Source organism: Lutra lutra, chromosome 3, assembly GCF_902655055.1.
Source record: "Lutra lutra chromosome 3, mLutLut1.2, whole genome shotgun sequence".
In the NCBI taxonomy this organism is placed as follows: domain Eukaryota; kingdom Metazoa; phylum Chordata; class Mammalia; order Carnivora; family Mustelidae; genus Lutra; species Lutra lutra.
The window spans coordinates 62,068,656-62,082,138 of NC_062280.1; the positions used below are offsets into that span (position 1 = coordinate 62,068,656).

General features: G+C 41.8%; 1 non-coding gene across 1 annotated transcript; it reads left to right on the forward strand.

The window, feature by feature from the left end:
* Positions 1–2,178: 2,178 nt before the first annotated feature.
* On the forward strand, positions 2,179–2,307 carry LOC125096661 (small nucleolar RNA SNORA25). The gene has a single exon (XR_007126324.1). It is a non-coding gene; the product is annotated as a small nucleolar RNA SNORA25 (small nucleolar RNA).
* The last annotated feature ends 11,176 nt before the right edge of the window (positions 2,308–13,483 follow it).

Below are 13,483 nucleotides of genomic sequence, written 5' to 3' on the forward strand. Positions count from 1 at the left end.
ATTTAGTATCTAATAAAAAAAACTGCTCACATTTTCATCAATGGGTAAAATTAATACCTAATATCTATTGAGCAATTTTTACATGCCAGATGCCAATGCCAAGGGCTTTACTAGAATTTCATTATTCCCATTATCACTCTATTGCCATGGTTCTCAGCTAGAACTATTTTGACCCCATGGGACATTTTGCAATGTCTGGAGTCAGTTTGGGTTGCCAGCACTTGAAGGGGAGGGATTTTGATATTAGCATCTAGTGGGTAGAGGCCAGGAATACTGTTCAACAGCCTTCAGTGCTGGACAGCCCACACAATAAAGAATTATCCAGTCCCGCATGTCAATAGGGCCAAAGTTGAGAAACCCTGTCCTACTTTTACCTCCCTTTGACAGATAAGGAAAAGGAGTCTTAAAGAGGTTAAATAAATTGCCAAAAGTCACACAGCCAGTAAGTGGCCAAGGTGGAACTCAAATCCAGCACTGTTTGACACCAAAATCCACACCACCACAACCACATCACACTCTCGCTGCACTGTCGCCCGTTTGAAAAACAGCTACCTCATTGGACACAACCTCACAGTGCAGCAAACAAGGGCTTTGAATCCAAGGTCCTCAGTTTTGGTGTAAGTAAGGCTGCTCTCAACCTCTTTGATCTTTACCAGTCATTCCAATTCTTATCTGTAATCTGGGAGCCCACATCTAGAGTATTCCTAAATGTTTCCCCTAACTTTCTATGATTCTAGCCTTGAGCCTTCCAGCAAGGTGAGCTGATCGCCCATCTCTCCACTGGGTGCTAGATTTGCCTCCATTAGACTTTGCCCTTATTCTGTTCTCTGCTTCTCTGCACGCAGAATTTGCCAGAGTGACCCTCTGCTGACTTTGCCGTCTTCTCTGTGGAGAGAATCTTGCCTTCACTGATGCCATGGGTGACTTTTTCCTCCTTCCACGGAACGACCCAAACACCACTGGGAAGGGAAGCAGGATTCGGCATCTTCCTTTCCCGCCAACTGTCTGTGGAGTATCAGAGATTCCTTAGGGAAGCCACTAAGAGTTGACTCTCTCCCACTGTGAAGTAGTAAAGATTCCTAGGGGAGAGAATCTGCAGCCCGACCTCCAAACCAAACTGCTGAAAACCCAATGTATGTTCCTCGCTTACCTTCATACACCCTGAGGACCAGTCTAAAGCAGCCCATACAAAGCTAGCAGACAGCAGGCAGCTAGATTCTCCACACCTTGGGTCATTGTATTTTTACACCCATCACAGAAGTAACACACATGCCCCCTAGACAGCAGCTTTGCCAAACTACAGTATCAGGAGCTGTAATTTGTCTCTAAATATAGATTTGAAATTTTTAAAAAATGCTTCCTATTCTGTGCCTTTTTATTTTTTTAATTGAAACAAAATTTTATTAACATATAATGTATTATTTGCCCCAGGGGTACAGGTCTGTGAATCGCCAGGCTTACACACTTCACAGCACTCACCATAACACATACCCTCTCCAATGTCCTTAACCCAGCCATCCTATCCTTACCCCCCCAACCCCCAGCAACCCTCAGTTTGTTTAGTCAGATTAAGAATTTCTTGTGGTTTGTCTCCCTCCCAATCCCATCTTGTTTCATTTTTTCCCTACCTACCACCCACGAACCCCAGCCCTGCCTCTCAAATTCTTCATATCAGAGAGATCATATGATAATTGTCTTTCTCTGATTAACTTATTTCACTTAGCATGATACCCTCTAGTTTCATCCATGTCATTGCAAATGGCAAGATTTTGTTTCTTTTGATGGCTGCATAGTATTCCATTGTATATATACACCACATCTTTTTTATCCATTCTGTTGATGGACATCTAGGTTCTTTCTGTAGTTTGGCTATTGTGGACATTGCTGCTATAAACATTTGGGTGCACGCGCCCCTTCAGATCACTACATTTATTTCTTTAGGGTAAATACCCAGTAGTCTATTCTGTGCCTTTTTAAAGGACCAGATTTGTTTCTGCAGAAAATGAGATCTGGAAGAATACGTAAGAACGCACTAAGATATCAAGCAGAACTACCCGCTGAAGTGGATTTCATTCCACAGCGGTTACAGATGTGACTGCCAAAAGGAGTTCTGGTTCTCAAAATCTGCCTATGTCATACAGAGGTGAGGGGTCTTTCTGCTCCAGTTTAAACATATATGAATCATTTCAAAGAGGGCTTTTGGGGCTGTGAAGCCAGGAGCTCTTAGCTCTATAACCAAAGATTGAAGTTCTCCATAGGATGCCACAGTCACTCAAAAGTGCTAGGCTTTTCTGAGGAAATATAAGATGTGGCCACTCCTAATAATCACAATAGTTTATAATAGTCCACTCATAATAACCCATGATTGGTGATCTGGGAAAGCAAAAACACGTTTCAAAGTTCAATAAAATATTATCATTATTGGGGCACCTGGGTGTCTCAGTCATTTAAGTGTCTGCCTTCAGCTCTGGTCATGATCTTAGGGTCCTGGGATCAAGCCCTGAGTTGGGCTTCCTGCTCAGCATGGAGTTTGCTTCTCCCTTTCCCTCTGCCCTTCCCCCCATTTGTGCTCACGCATTCTGTCTCTCAAGTAAATAAATGAAATCTTAAAAAAATATATTATCACTCACACCCTGTTACATGTACCAATAGTACATAGGTAGACTATGGATTTGTCATCAGAGCTAGATAATTGGGATTCACATTAGAACCAAAACATTAACAGATTTTTTATTCTTCCCTCTAAGTCACTTCTCAGATGTAATTCTCCAATGTGGATTACATTTTCCTGCTGGAGGAGGTCATTGAGAGCACCTGAGCCCCCCCGCCACTGACATTTGGACTGTGTCCAGGCAATCAGAGCAGAGGCTCCTTACCCCCCACCTACCCTCACCCACCATTCCCACACTAGGAGCCACTACAAGGACACAACCCTGAGAGTAATGTGTTACTGAGACCATCTGGACTGGGTACAAGGCTGAATCCCATTAAGTCCTCTCTATAAACTATGATTCTGCAAGGTGGGTACAGAAATCTCATTTTTGCACAGCTTCCCCGTATGGAAGCTCCCTTACTTACGAAAACTGCCCTCTACCACCTGGAGTGGCCTGTCCCCTTCCTCCTTCTTTCCTTGCTTTCCGCATGCAGGGGCCAGTTCTGAATGTCACCCAGGGGGAATTCCTGAGGTTGAGAACCAGCATTCCACTCTCCCCACCAAACCAGCTTCTCCCTGCTCATGGTTCTAATGACAATTAAAGTCCAAGTAGCAGAGTGAGAGAGCAACAGGAACCCCCCAATATCCAGACACTATCCACCATCCCCAATATCCAGACAATATCCAGAAAATGTCCAGTGAACAAGAACACAGGAGCTGCCTCTTAATTACCCGTGCCATGAAATCCCCCTCCGCCACCCCCAACCCGCCTGGCTTGGCAGAGTTTCTGTTTTATCCCTTTCCAGGGGAGCCCAGGACTGCCAGCACCCCGGAAAGCCAGCACAGTTCGGAAGCACAGGCACAGCTCCCATCAGAAACACCATCTAGGTAGTTAAGAAGCTAATCTCTGGCCACGTGGCTGCTGGTGCTCGGGTCAGCCCACTCCCTTGCCTCCCACAGACCACATGGAGTTTGGTGCGGGCCAGTGCAGAATGTAGTGCCTACTGGTTAGACTCTAAGTGGCCTTCCCATTGTCTGAAAGTTAATCAAATGCCTTAGAAATAAAGTACAGTACCTTTCCGCTCTTTGAGCTTCGGATCCAGAAAGGGAATCAGCTGCTTCTAATGGAAACCTAGGCTAATTTGATTCTAACTAATCATTATTTTGTGGCCATCTCGTTACTGTGCCGCCCCCCCCTAGCTAATATCTTACCTGAACACACACACACACACTCCTTTCTTTTGACTCCATCTATTTCCAAGTGTTTAAGTGGGGGATTCAAGCATGCTGACTTAAAGCAGGCTAGAGCCAGGACAGCTGAGGCTGTCACGGAGCTCTCTCCCCCTGACATATAAGTTGGCCAAATTGTCACAGCCAAGTAGCAATCATTTGTCTTTTCCCTTGTCTTCTCAGAGCAGAGGCTGATGTTCAGGGTGGTTTTAGAATATGGACAGGGGTCTCCACAGCAAGGAAAAGACAGCTGACACCATCCCCTCCCATCCCCCACGCCGGGCTCTGCGATGGTGACTCTTCTAAGACTTGAATGCGGGTCTCCAGAGGTGAAGAGAGCAGGGATTAGCCCACTGTGCTGCCTTGCCCACAGCATAGTATAATATTAATTAGTCACCTTCCTTATTATTCAGTCAAAATATCCCAGACTGAAATAAATTACATTCTTAGCACATATTTCACACCCCTGGATCAAGTCTTGCAAGGGTTTTCTTTTATTATTTATAAGATCATGTGCTGTCTTCCTGCAGAAAATGAGATGGTCTGCATGAGGAAAAAGGTAAAAGAAATGCAGAGAAATGAAACAATCAGATATTCCCTAATGATATTTAAAAATAGAAAATTTGCTACTGTTACATACAGCATGTTCCATCTTTTGAGATTTAATGGCTCTCTTGTGGTTTAATGGAGAATTACTTTCAGTAATTGATTATTAAAATTTAAAATTGCTAACCATCTTCATTATTAGATGAGCGAACATGTTATCCTTGTAATTAAAAAAGCCCGAGACTCACTTTCATCCTGTTGACAGAGCGGGCAGACCATCTCCGCACTCAGACTTGATGGTTTCAGGCTTCTTGTTTGACAAAAATAGCCAGCCAGTCATTTGATGATGAAAATGCAGAACATCCACAGAGACTGAGCAGAAAATATAATGAACAAAAAATAAAATAATAAAAAGCCCTACAAGCTAATTAAAGTTTTCAGTCCCGACTCATTAAATGCTCTACATTGCCTATGTGATATTTCAATGTGCTGTGCGCAGGTAGCACAGGGCGCTGTCTCTTTCTTGCTGCCTCCCTCGACATGCCTTCAGAAAGCCTAACGACCTTGCCTCCTCCACCTGCGGCAGTACCTGCTCTCTCACACCTAACCCCAAGATGTTGCCATTGCAAAATGCTGGTTTCGGCAACACACTGCACCGAGGGGTCCTGGGAAAGTACACTGTGACTTCCTGCTATCTTCGGTGTGTTCAGATATTTCTAGACTGGCATGGAGCTCTCTGACGATCATACGCCCTGCAGAGTCCAGGTCCTACATCCTAAAAGCCAAAAAAGCTTTATCACACAGTTATCCACACACTGGGGTGAGGAATTTGCCTTTTTGTGGGAGCCTGCATCGCCTTCCAAGTTTTCATCCTATTGGAGTGTTCATTTTGAAAAGGCAGCCCCCGGTGATCGCCACAAGGAAATTTTGTAGCTGTCAACAGAAGAGTCTATCAAAGGGGACATTTTTCACAACTTAAGTATTAGACAGATGTCAGCCTTCGGGAGAGGAAAATCCAACAGGCTTGAGAAGCACATATATGAGTGAAGCAAAGATTTTCGTACATGAAGATTTATTCTGAAAATCATGGAAAACCATCTGAATAACAGCATTCCTATAAAGGCTCAGTTGCTTAGCTCATAAAATCCATGCTCAAATGTCAGGTTTTTTTAATTGACTAATCAATGTCTTGCCAATATTTTCTTAAGAGTCAGACCCTCAAGGATGTCCTCTCTGCTTCAACCCGGCCAACCTCGATTATTCCTCGACACAAATTATCACCCTACCTTCTGTCCACACTTGGACTATGATATCACCGGTCAATATTTAGACTGTACTATAAAGCTGTTCTCATGTACTTGTCCTTGTGTTTGTCTTCCCAATTAGATTATGTGAGCCTCAAGGGTAAGAGCAATTTCTTTTCTTTCTTTTGCCATTTTCACTGATCTCTACAGCCTCTTACCTGGTGTTGAGCTCAGCAGACATCAGGTGTGTACCACTCATCTTATTTGCTTTCTGGGTTAGATATGAAAGTTTGACCAGAAGATGAGATATACTAATACTTGTTAAATATAACTTTGAATTTAGGACCCATATAGACTAGATCAGACTTTTTTCAACCACAGAACAATTTTCTCAATTCTCCCACTGATGGTACATAGTTAGTTGCATTCTAGATGCATGTGAGATAAGTAAATTAATTACATACAACGAGCCTTAGAGCTTAATTCTCAAAACCTCTTAAGAAAGACTGGTCAAGATTATTCTCCCAGATTACCTGCAGTGTATTTACAAAAGTCAAATAAGAAAATTCCTTTCCCCTTCAATAGTCTTTCTGGAGTTGATGATATAAAGAACTTCCCTTCTGGAATGTAAAGACCAACCTGTTTTTAAGGCTATCTCACGTGTGAACACCTCAAAATCACTTTGGTGTACACAAACACCATGACACATTACTTGTGCCAATGACACATACTTCCATGTTCGATTAGGTTATATGCATGCTGATAGTATAGTTCTCATGTAAACATTTTCCTGTCTCTCACAGCACTTAGTACCTAGCTTCTAATGTGTAAGAGATTAGAGTACATATCGACTAGCTATCTAAATAAATTGAACAGATAAAACCAAGAGAATGGGCTAAACCTAGATTTTTTTTTTCAATCTCCTAAACTTCTCTCTTGAATTTAAATATGAATGAAAATAGCTACCCAGTACAAGTGTACTGATGAAGGTCTTACAGAAATTTCTTTCTCACGTGGGTGTCAAAAAATTTGGTCCACAAATTCCTGATCTTTTCATCTCCGTTGACAGCCATTCCATAGTTTGTTTCTCAGGCCATCACCTCTGAGTCATCTGGGACTTCTCCCTTTCGCTCTTACTCCTGATTTTATCCATCAACAGAATATGTCAGCTCTCCTGTCAGAATAGATCCAGACTACTGTTCACCATCTCTTCCACTACCACCTGTTTGGAGGTACCCTCACCCATCACCTAGATTATTGTAATTGCCTCCTAACAGCGCTGTTGACTGCCAGAGATGCACTGTTGACTGCCAGAGATGCACTGTTCGACATCACTTGGCTCAAATAATTCCTCTGCCCACATCCTCCAATGAGTCCCGATTTCAGGACAATGGCCTACCAAGTCCTACTGTCCTCACCCTTCACGTCATCCACTACCCTCTGCTCCCTCACTGTGACCAGGCATTTTGGCATTCTTGCTCTTTCTCCAACCAGGCACTCTCTGGCCTCAAGAAATGCCGCAAGGTCTTTGCACTTACTCCTCCCTCAGCCTGGATTGCTTTTCACCAACATAGATGTGAAGGGGAGCTTGTTCTTTCACTGGCTTCAGATTGTTGATCAAATATCACTATACTATTAAGACCTTCAGAGATGTTTGCATCTGTTTTTCCATAACTAGTTTAATCCAGTTAATTTATCAATGCAGTTAAAGTTAAAATGGAGAAATTACAAAGGCTGCAAACTGTTTACAGAATGTCACCATATCAGAGGAAAATCAAACATTGGCAGAGTTTGGGTGCAGAATATGGGCACTTAATGGAGGAATGCTGTGGCTTTCTGCCAGGAGATCACTGAAGATGTGTTTCCTACTGTAATTTCTTTCTATCTACTCCCTTTATCTTCTTCAAAAGATGAGAATGCCTAAGAAGGGTTCCCAAAAGTTTGTTGACAACCCATTGAAACGGCCCATACCATCCAAATTAGCTACAAACATTGATTCCATTGACCCTGGTTTTTCTGTATGGAACAGGGCTCTTGAAGGAAGAAAGGAAAGGTAGGAATAAAGCAAAAGAAAAAAATTTTCCTTGACTACTTCTTTGTAGTCAGACAAATCAGATAGACACTAAAAATTCAAATCAGCAAAAGATTTCACCCACGCTTTTGTTTTTGTTTGTGTTCTTATCTTTTTTTAAGAAAACTGGTTCATCTCACACATTATAATGTCCTGGCAGCAATACAGCTGATAATAGTCTCTTGACATTAAAATAATTTCTGGAAAATATTTCAGTTTTGCCAAATTCTTACAACCTAACATGTTGTGGGACTTGGACCAAAGCTAATTATTGTGGTGGGAGGAAGACTTTGTAACCTTCCCTGTTGAGAAGTTTCCTACGTTGTTTTTTTTTTTTTTCTTTTTCTTTTTTTTTTAAAGGTTAACCAAGGATCCTGAAAATTGAATCTGGATGGGATATTGGCTGAGCTACCCCTTCATTTTAAGATAAGGATGCAAAGACTTGGTGAGGTTAAATGATTTGCCCAAGGCATAAGATTTGTTACCAACAAGCTGGGAATAAAACTCAATCTCCTTGGCATTCATTGTTCCTTCTGTTTCACTGTGTTTGTACCTTTTTGATGATTGTGCCATGTCTGGCACTCACTGTGAAAATCCACGAACGTCAGCTGTGCCACCTAGGAAGTCATAATCCAGAACTTGAAACCAAATTGTTAACATGAAAATATAGTCATATTTATGCTGAAACATAGTCATAATTATGATGAAATATATTTTTCAGTCTACAATTTATGATCTTCAAGATCATATCTATTTTCATATCTATTGTTTTATTTTATCCTCAAAGGAATGCTCTACAAATTATATAATAGGAAACATTGCATAACTATTAATAGATAACATTTGAATCCTCCAGTGTGCTCTTCGGGAATGGTCAGGAAAAAAAAGTCACTGTGGTTTCTTACATGTATGAATGAGATGGTGCTTTCATCATACGTGCTGGATGTCACTAAATTGATTTTGTGGATCAACCTTTATGTCTATATATAGCTATTGATGCATCTATATCTATCTACAGATACACATATATGCATATATGTATATATCCATATACTGATATGCATGTGTGTGTATGTGTGTGTGTGTGTATATTATAGATCTATATATACATACACATATAATTTCTCTTCTCTATTCTCATAGTCATATTTGGAATCCACTAATGCTCTTTGCTATATTCCATGTGTCAGCACAGACGAAAGCCATCTCAGGGCTCTGGAAATGGCAGAGAGTGAATAATTAAGATCAGGCATCAAGACATTGACATGTCATTCACTGGTAACAGAGGGACGGGATGCCAATAGTACTTTCTAAATATGCCACCAAGGGAGGGATTTCCTAGATCCTTAATAAAATTGGCCCCCATACATAATGGATACTACTACCAGCCAGTACCTGCTTTCCCCTGCATAGTTTATGTCAAAATTATGAAAGGAAAAAAGGAAGAAAAGAATATTGTTCATTTGCTTATGGAGAGACAACTGTCTGTTTTGTGAAATTTGAATGGAGTCAGGCAGGGCCTCTGGCCAAAAGTATGTCCCTCAATGCTTGTCATGCTGCCTGAAATCCCACCATTATCGACTCAGTCTTTTGTGTCTTGAATCTTTTTCAGGCCTTAAGCAAATCCATTAAAATGCATATACTCTTAAAAGGGCCACAATATTCTCACAGATTAGGCCCTTAATTAATGGAGCTCAAGATAAACCAGGGATAAAGAGAGTGACAGTAGAGAGGTGTTTTTAAAATAATACAACACAAATGTATGTCCACCTACGGAAAACTTGCCTGGGGCCATTATACATATCAGAATGTTGAGTGGGGCTTTTCTGTTTGCCTCCAAATGGGCACTGGGGTCCACAGTTCAAAATAACAGACACCAAAAAAAAAAAAAAAAAAAAAAAACCTCAAATTATAAAAGGAATCACCAACAATTGGGGCCAGGCAGTCTGATCCCAGCACGGCAGGAGTTTGGCATGCTTAACAAATAACTGGGACCTGGCTTTTAGAAGGGGACCCAGAGCAGATTCTTTATAAAATGTTAAGCCTGTTTACCTTGCTGGTAGGGGGAAAGTCCCAATTTTGTTTAAACCTATCTGAGGCCCTGTCTGAGATATTGCCTATCTACCAACAAGCTTTAAGAGCCGCTTACACAATGACATAGCCCCCCTCTTTTTTTCCTCATAAAAGTCAATGTCATGATAGGTTCACCACCAGGGAAGACCTAATTCTAGCTGACTCAGTATCATTAATGCTCAGTTCCCTAAAACCTACTAGGTCTAACTGACATGTGAGAGCTTAGAGGATAGTCAATTAAATCATTTTGAGTGAGATGAAGAAAATACAGTGGAAAACCATTATGAAAACCCCATGAAGGGGAGCTGGCAGCAACGTGTTCATGCAAGGGGCCATGACCACCAGCCATCCTGCACTGCCCCCCACATGTCAGCCCACTGTGTGTTCCAGGATCAGCCGAAACTCAGTGTCCTGACATTTTATGGCGTCTATTCATTTGACTACTGTTGAGTAGGGTGGAAAAGGTCATCCAGAACCTCTGTAGGAGCTTATGATTGGATAGCACCTCATCTGAGTTTGAAGCAACTTATAGTATCCCAGAGAAAAAGATAGAGAAAATCCAAAATGCAATGGAACCTAACATTATCCTCTTTCTGGCAGAGCCCCCTCTGTCAGACCAAAGTGTGACACATCCTGAGAAGCAGCAGCTTGTTTGAAAAGAAGAGGTTCTACGACCCCCAAGGGGACAATATTGCCACCAGGGACAGATTCTACAAACCTAGATAGAAGGAGTGGGGAAAGGCTCTATTTGCTCACTGGAATTTCCTGACACTTCCACAAACGTCAATAAACAATGAGTCGAAGGAGTATATGATGTTCCAATATATTTTGTTATAAAACTTGTAACCAGAAGAGTCTTAAAATAAAATACGGGAGGGAAATGGGGAAGTCTGTTGAGGAAGACCAGACCATGTTCAAAGGCAGCATGTAACTGCAGAGGGAACTTGAATCCCCCAGAGTCCACCAAATAATCTGTTTCATTGACACAATTATTAAATCATTGATTAGGGTGCTGAGTAGTCATCTTGCTTGTCTTTATTACAGGTGAATTGTAGCCATTGCCAGCTGTTTCCAAGGCAAGTTCTTCAGCTACAGAAAAGCTGGCATTGTGCCCAGACGCAGCCTGGGAGCCCCACCACTTCAAAGTGTTTTTTCTTTCCCCCAGCCAGTGCTTCCCCTTGTCATTACATGGCTTCCCTGTGCTCTCATCAGCCCAACAATAGAATCCATAAAACCAAACACGGAAACAAAGAAGTAACTTATTGGCAACTAATGAAACACGGAGAGATTGTTCAAGCAGGGTAAATGCAAAAAGGCTTTGAACCAGTTTAAACGATCTGCTTGTCTTCCTTCGCCCCGTGGTTAACACAGGCATGAAGGCAAATGTCTCAGGCTCGTAAAAATTACCCCTTCTTTGCTTTAAAGAGCTGCTCTCTTGTTGCTTCACATCTCAAACTCCTTTTGGAGTACTGGTTTGCTCTCTGTCCACTTGTCCAAATTCCTCCCAACTATCAAGGCCGGCTGGTCTCCCAGATGTCGAAGAAATTTTCCCTGAACATGCACACTCAGTGGAGTTTTCTTTTCATTCCTCCATTAATTGAGGTGCATCCTAGCAGATGCAAAGGCAAATATGAGAAATTTCGAGAATCCACGCTGCATCACAAATAAACCAAGACACTTCTTCCCTCTGATCGCAGATGTCCTTTCAGAAACTTTATAAGTCAACACTTTAATTAACTCCATCAATTACTAAGCATAAGCAGGTGAAAGGAAACCTGTTTGCTGTCCATGGTGCTGAGAAAATAAGGCAGGCTTTGTTTCAGATGAATCAGGATTCAAACCTCTGATCAGAAGTTTACTAGATATGCAACCATGGTATCTTTCTCTAATCCCCTGAGACTCAGTGTTTTAATCCATAGAACATAAATAATAGGATCTCACAGTGAGAATTTTGCGCAGTACCTGGTACACAGTAAGCACCTGAAACATATCCTATCCCTATGCCCTCCACCAAGGGCACCAGCTGTCGCTCGCTCACTGCTAACCAGATCTTCCCTTCTCTCTCCGAGTAGATTTTAAGTTCCTTGAGAACCAGGCTACTTAAGTTTCTCCATGCTAAGACTAACACTGTATACCTAAACTGTAAAGTTTGGGGCCTTTTTCCTACTGGTATGTGGACTAGAAGGAATTTAGGTGATTTTCTGAATGAAGGTTGGGGATTAATGAGCTAACACTTTCAGGTAGTTGATTCTAGCATTATGATCATTCTCTATAAATTCTATGCTATGAAAGGCTATAGAGTTCAACAAAGTTCTAACTGGTTTTGGCCCAGATATATAACAATTTTAGCAATCTGCCTATGGACTCCTGTCTGAAAGAATCCTAATGCATTCTTTTAATGTCTCCGTAGGGTCTGCTCGAGGCCAGAGATGAGCATCCCGGCTCGATCAGGCCCAGCTTTGACAAGTGGTGAAGACACATCTACCACATTTAGCTCGATGCATTCTGCTGAATTGTGTTTGAGAATCATTTTGAAAGAGGATCGGAGTTAGTGCAAATATCAGGTTATTCTCCTCAAGAGGAGAACAAACTTATCACGAGTTTGAAATTGCACAGGGCCAGCGGGATTTTTTTTTTTTTTTAGGACTTTCCTGCCAACCCCCCACAATGTGTCATCAAATGGGCAGGTGACTGTACGTGGTCCAAAATAAATTAGAGATCAATTCCTTTCATTAAAACTCTGTCTGTCTTTTGAAATCCAGCTTGTGATACAAATAAAATTTCAAACTTCCCAATTGAAAAGTCCCCTTTGTTTCTACACATAGTGAATGCAAAACCTCCAGTCACTGAGAAACAAATAGATGAAATAATCATAGAATCATAGAACTTCTAGTGCCGGCAGGGACCTCAGAGATCATCCAGTCCCACCCCCTCATTTTAACAGATGAGGAGACTGATGTTAGTGGAGGATTATAGCCTCGGGGGTAAAACAGAGTTCATTAACTTATCCTAGAAAGGACCTGTTTTTGTTGTTAGAATAAATGATTAAATGATTCCAGTTTCATGTTGTCTCCTTTATTCAGAAAGTTTACCATTTGCCTTCTCCTTTTGTCCATGTAACCATGACAATTGCTGGGAATAATATAGCCATCAGGGTAAAAATAGCTTCATTAGCATCAACAAGGAGCTCGCCAATCAGCTTGGACCTCTGAAAGGGCTGATAACCACCTTCCCTGCCTCACAGTGTGCAACACACATGCTCTCCTCACTCCTCCCCGAGGCTTGGCTCTTCCTTCTTCTGGGGCTCTGTTCATCACAGTTTGACAGCTGGGATTTACAAGTGGAATCCTACCTGAGGAAGCCCTGTTCTCAAGCAGGCTCAACTGGATCTGGCCCTGGGATTTCTGGCCTGCCTCTGCTTTCGAGAACCCCTAATGTCAGGTCTAAAGCAGGAAAAAAAGGGGGGGGGGAACATTTCCCTCTCTGTATACAACAGAGCACAGAGAAAAATTAGATATAATTTAGAAATGGACACAGTCATTAGCAGGAATCCTTTAGAGAGGGTTTGGTGTTTGTTTTGGATTCTTTGTTTCATTTTCCCTTTGCTACTCCCCACCCTACCGTGAGCAGTTTGATGACTGATGCTTATTTCTATAGGTTTGTATG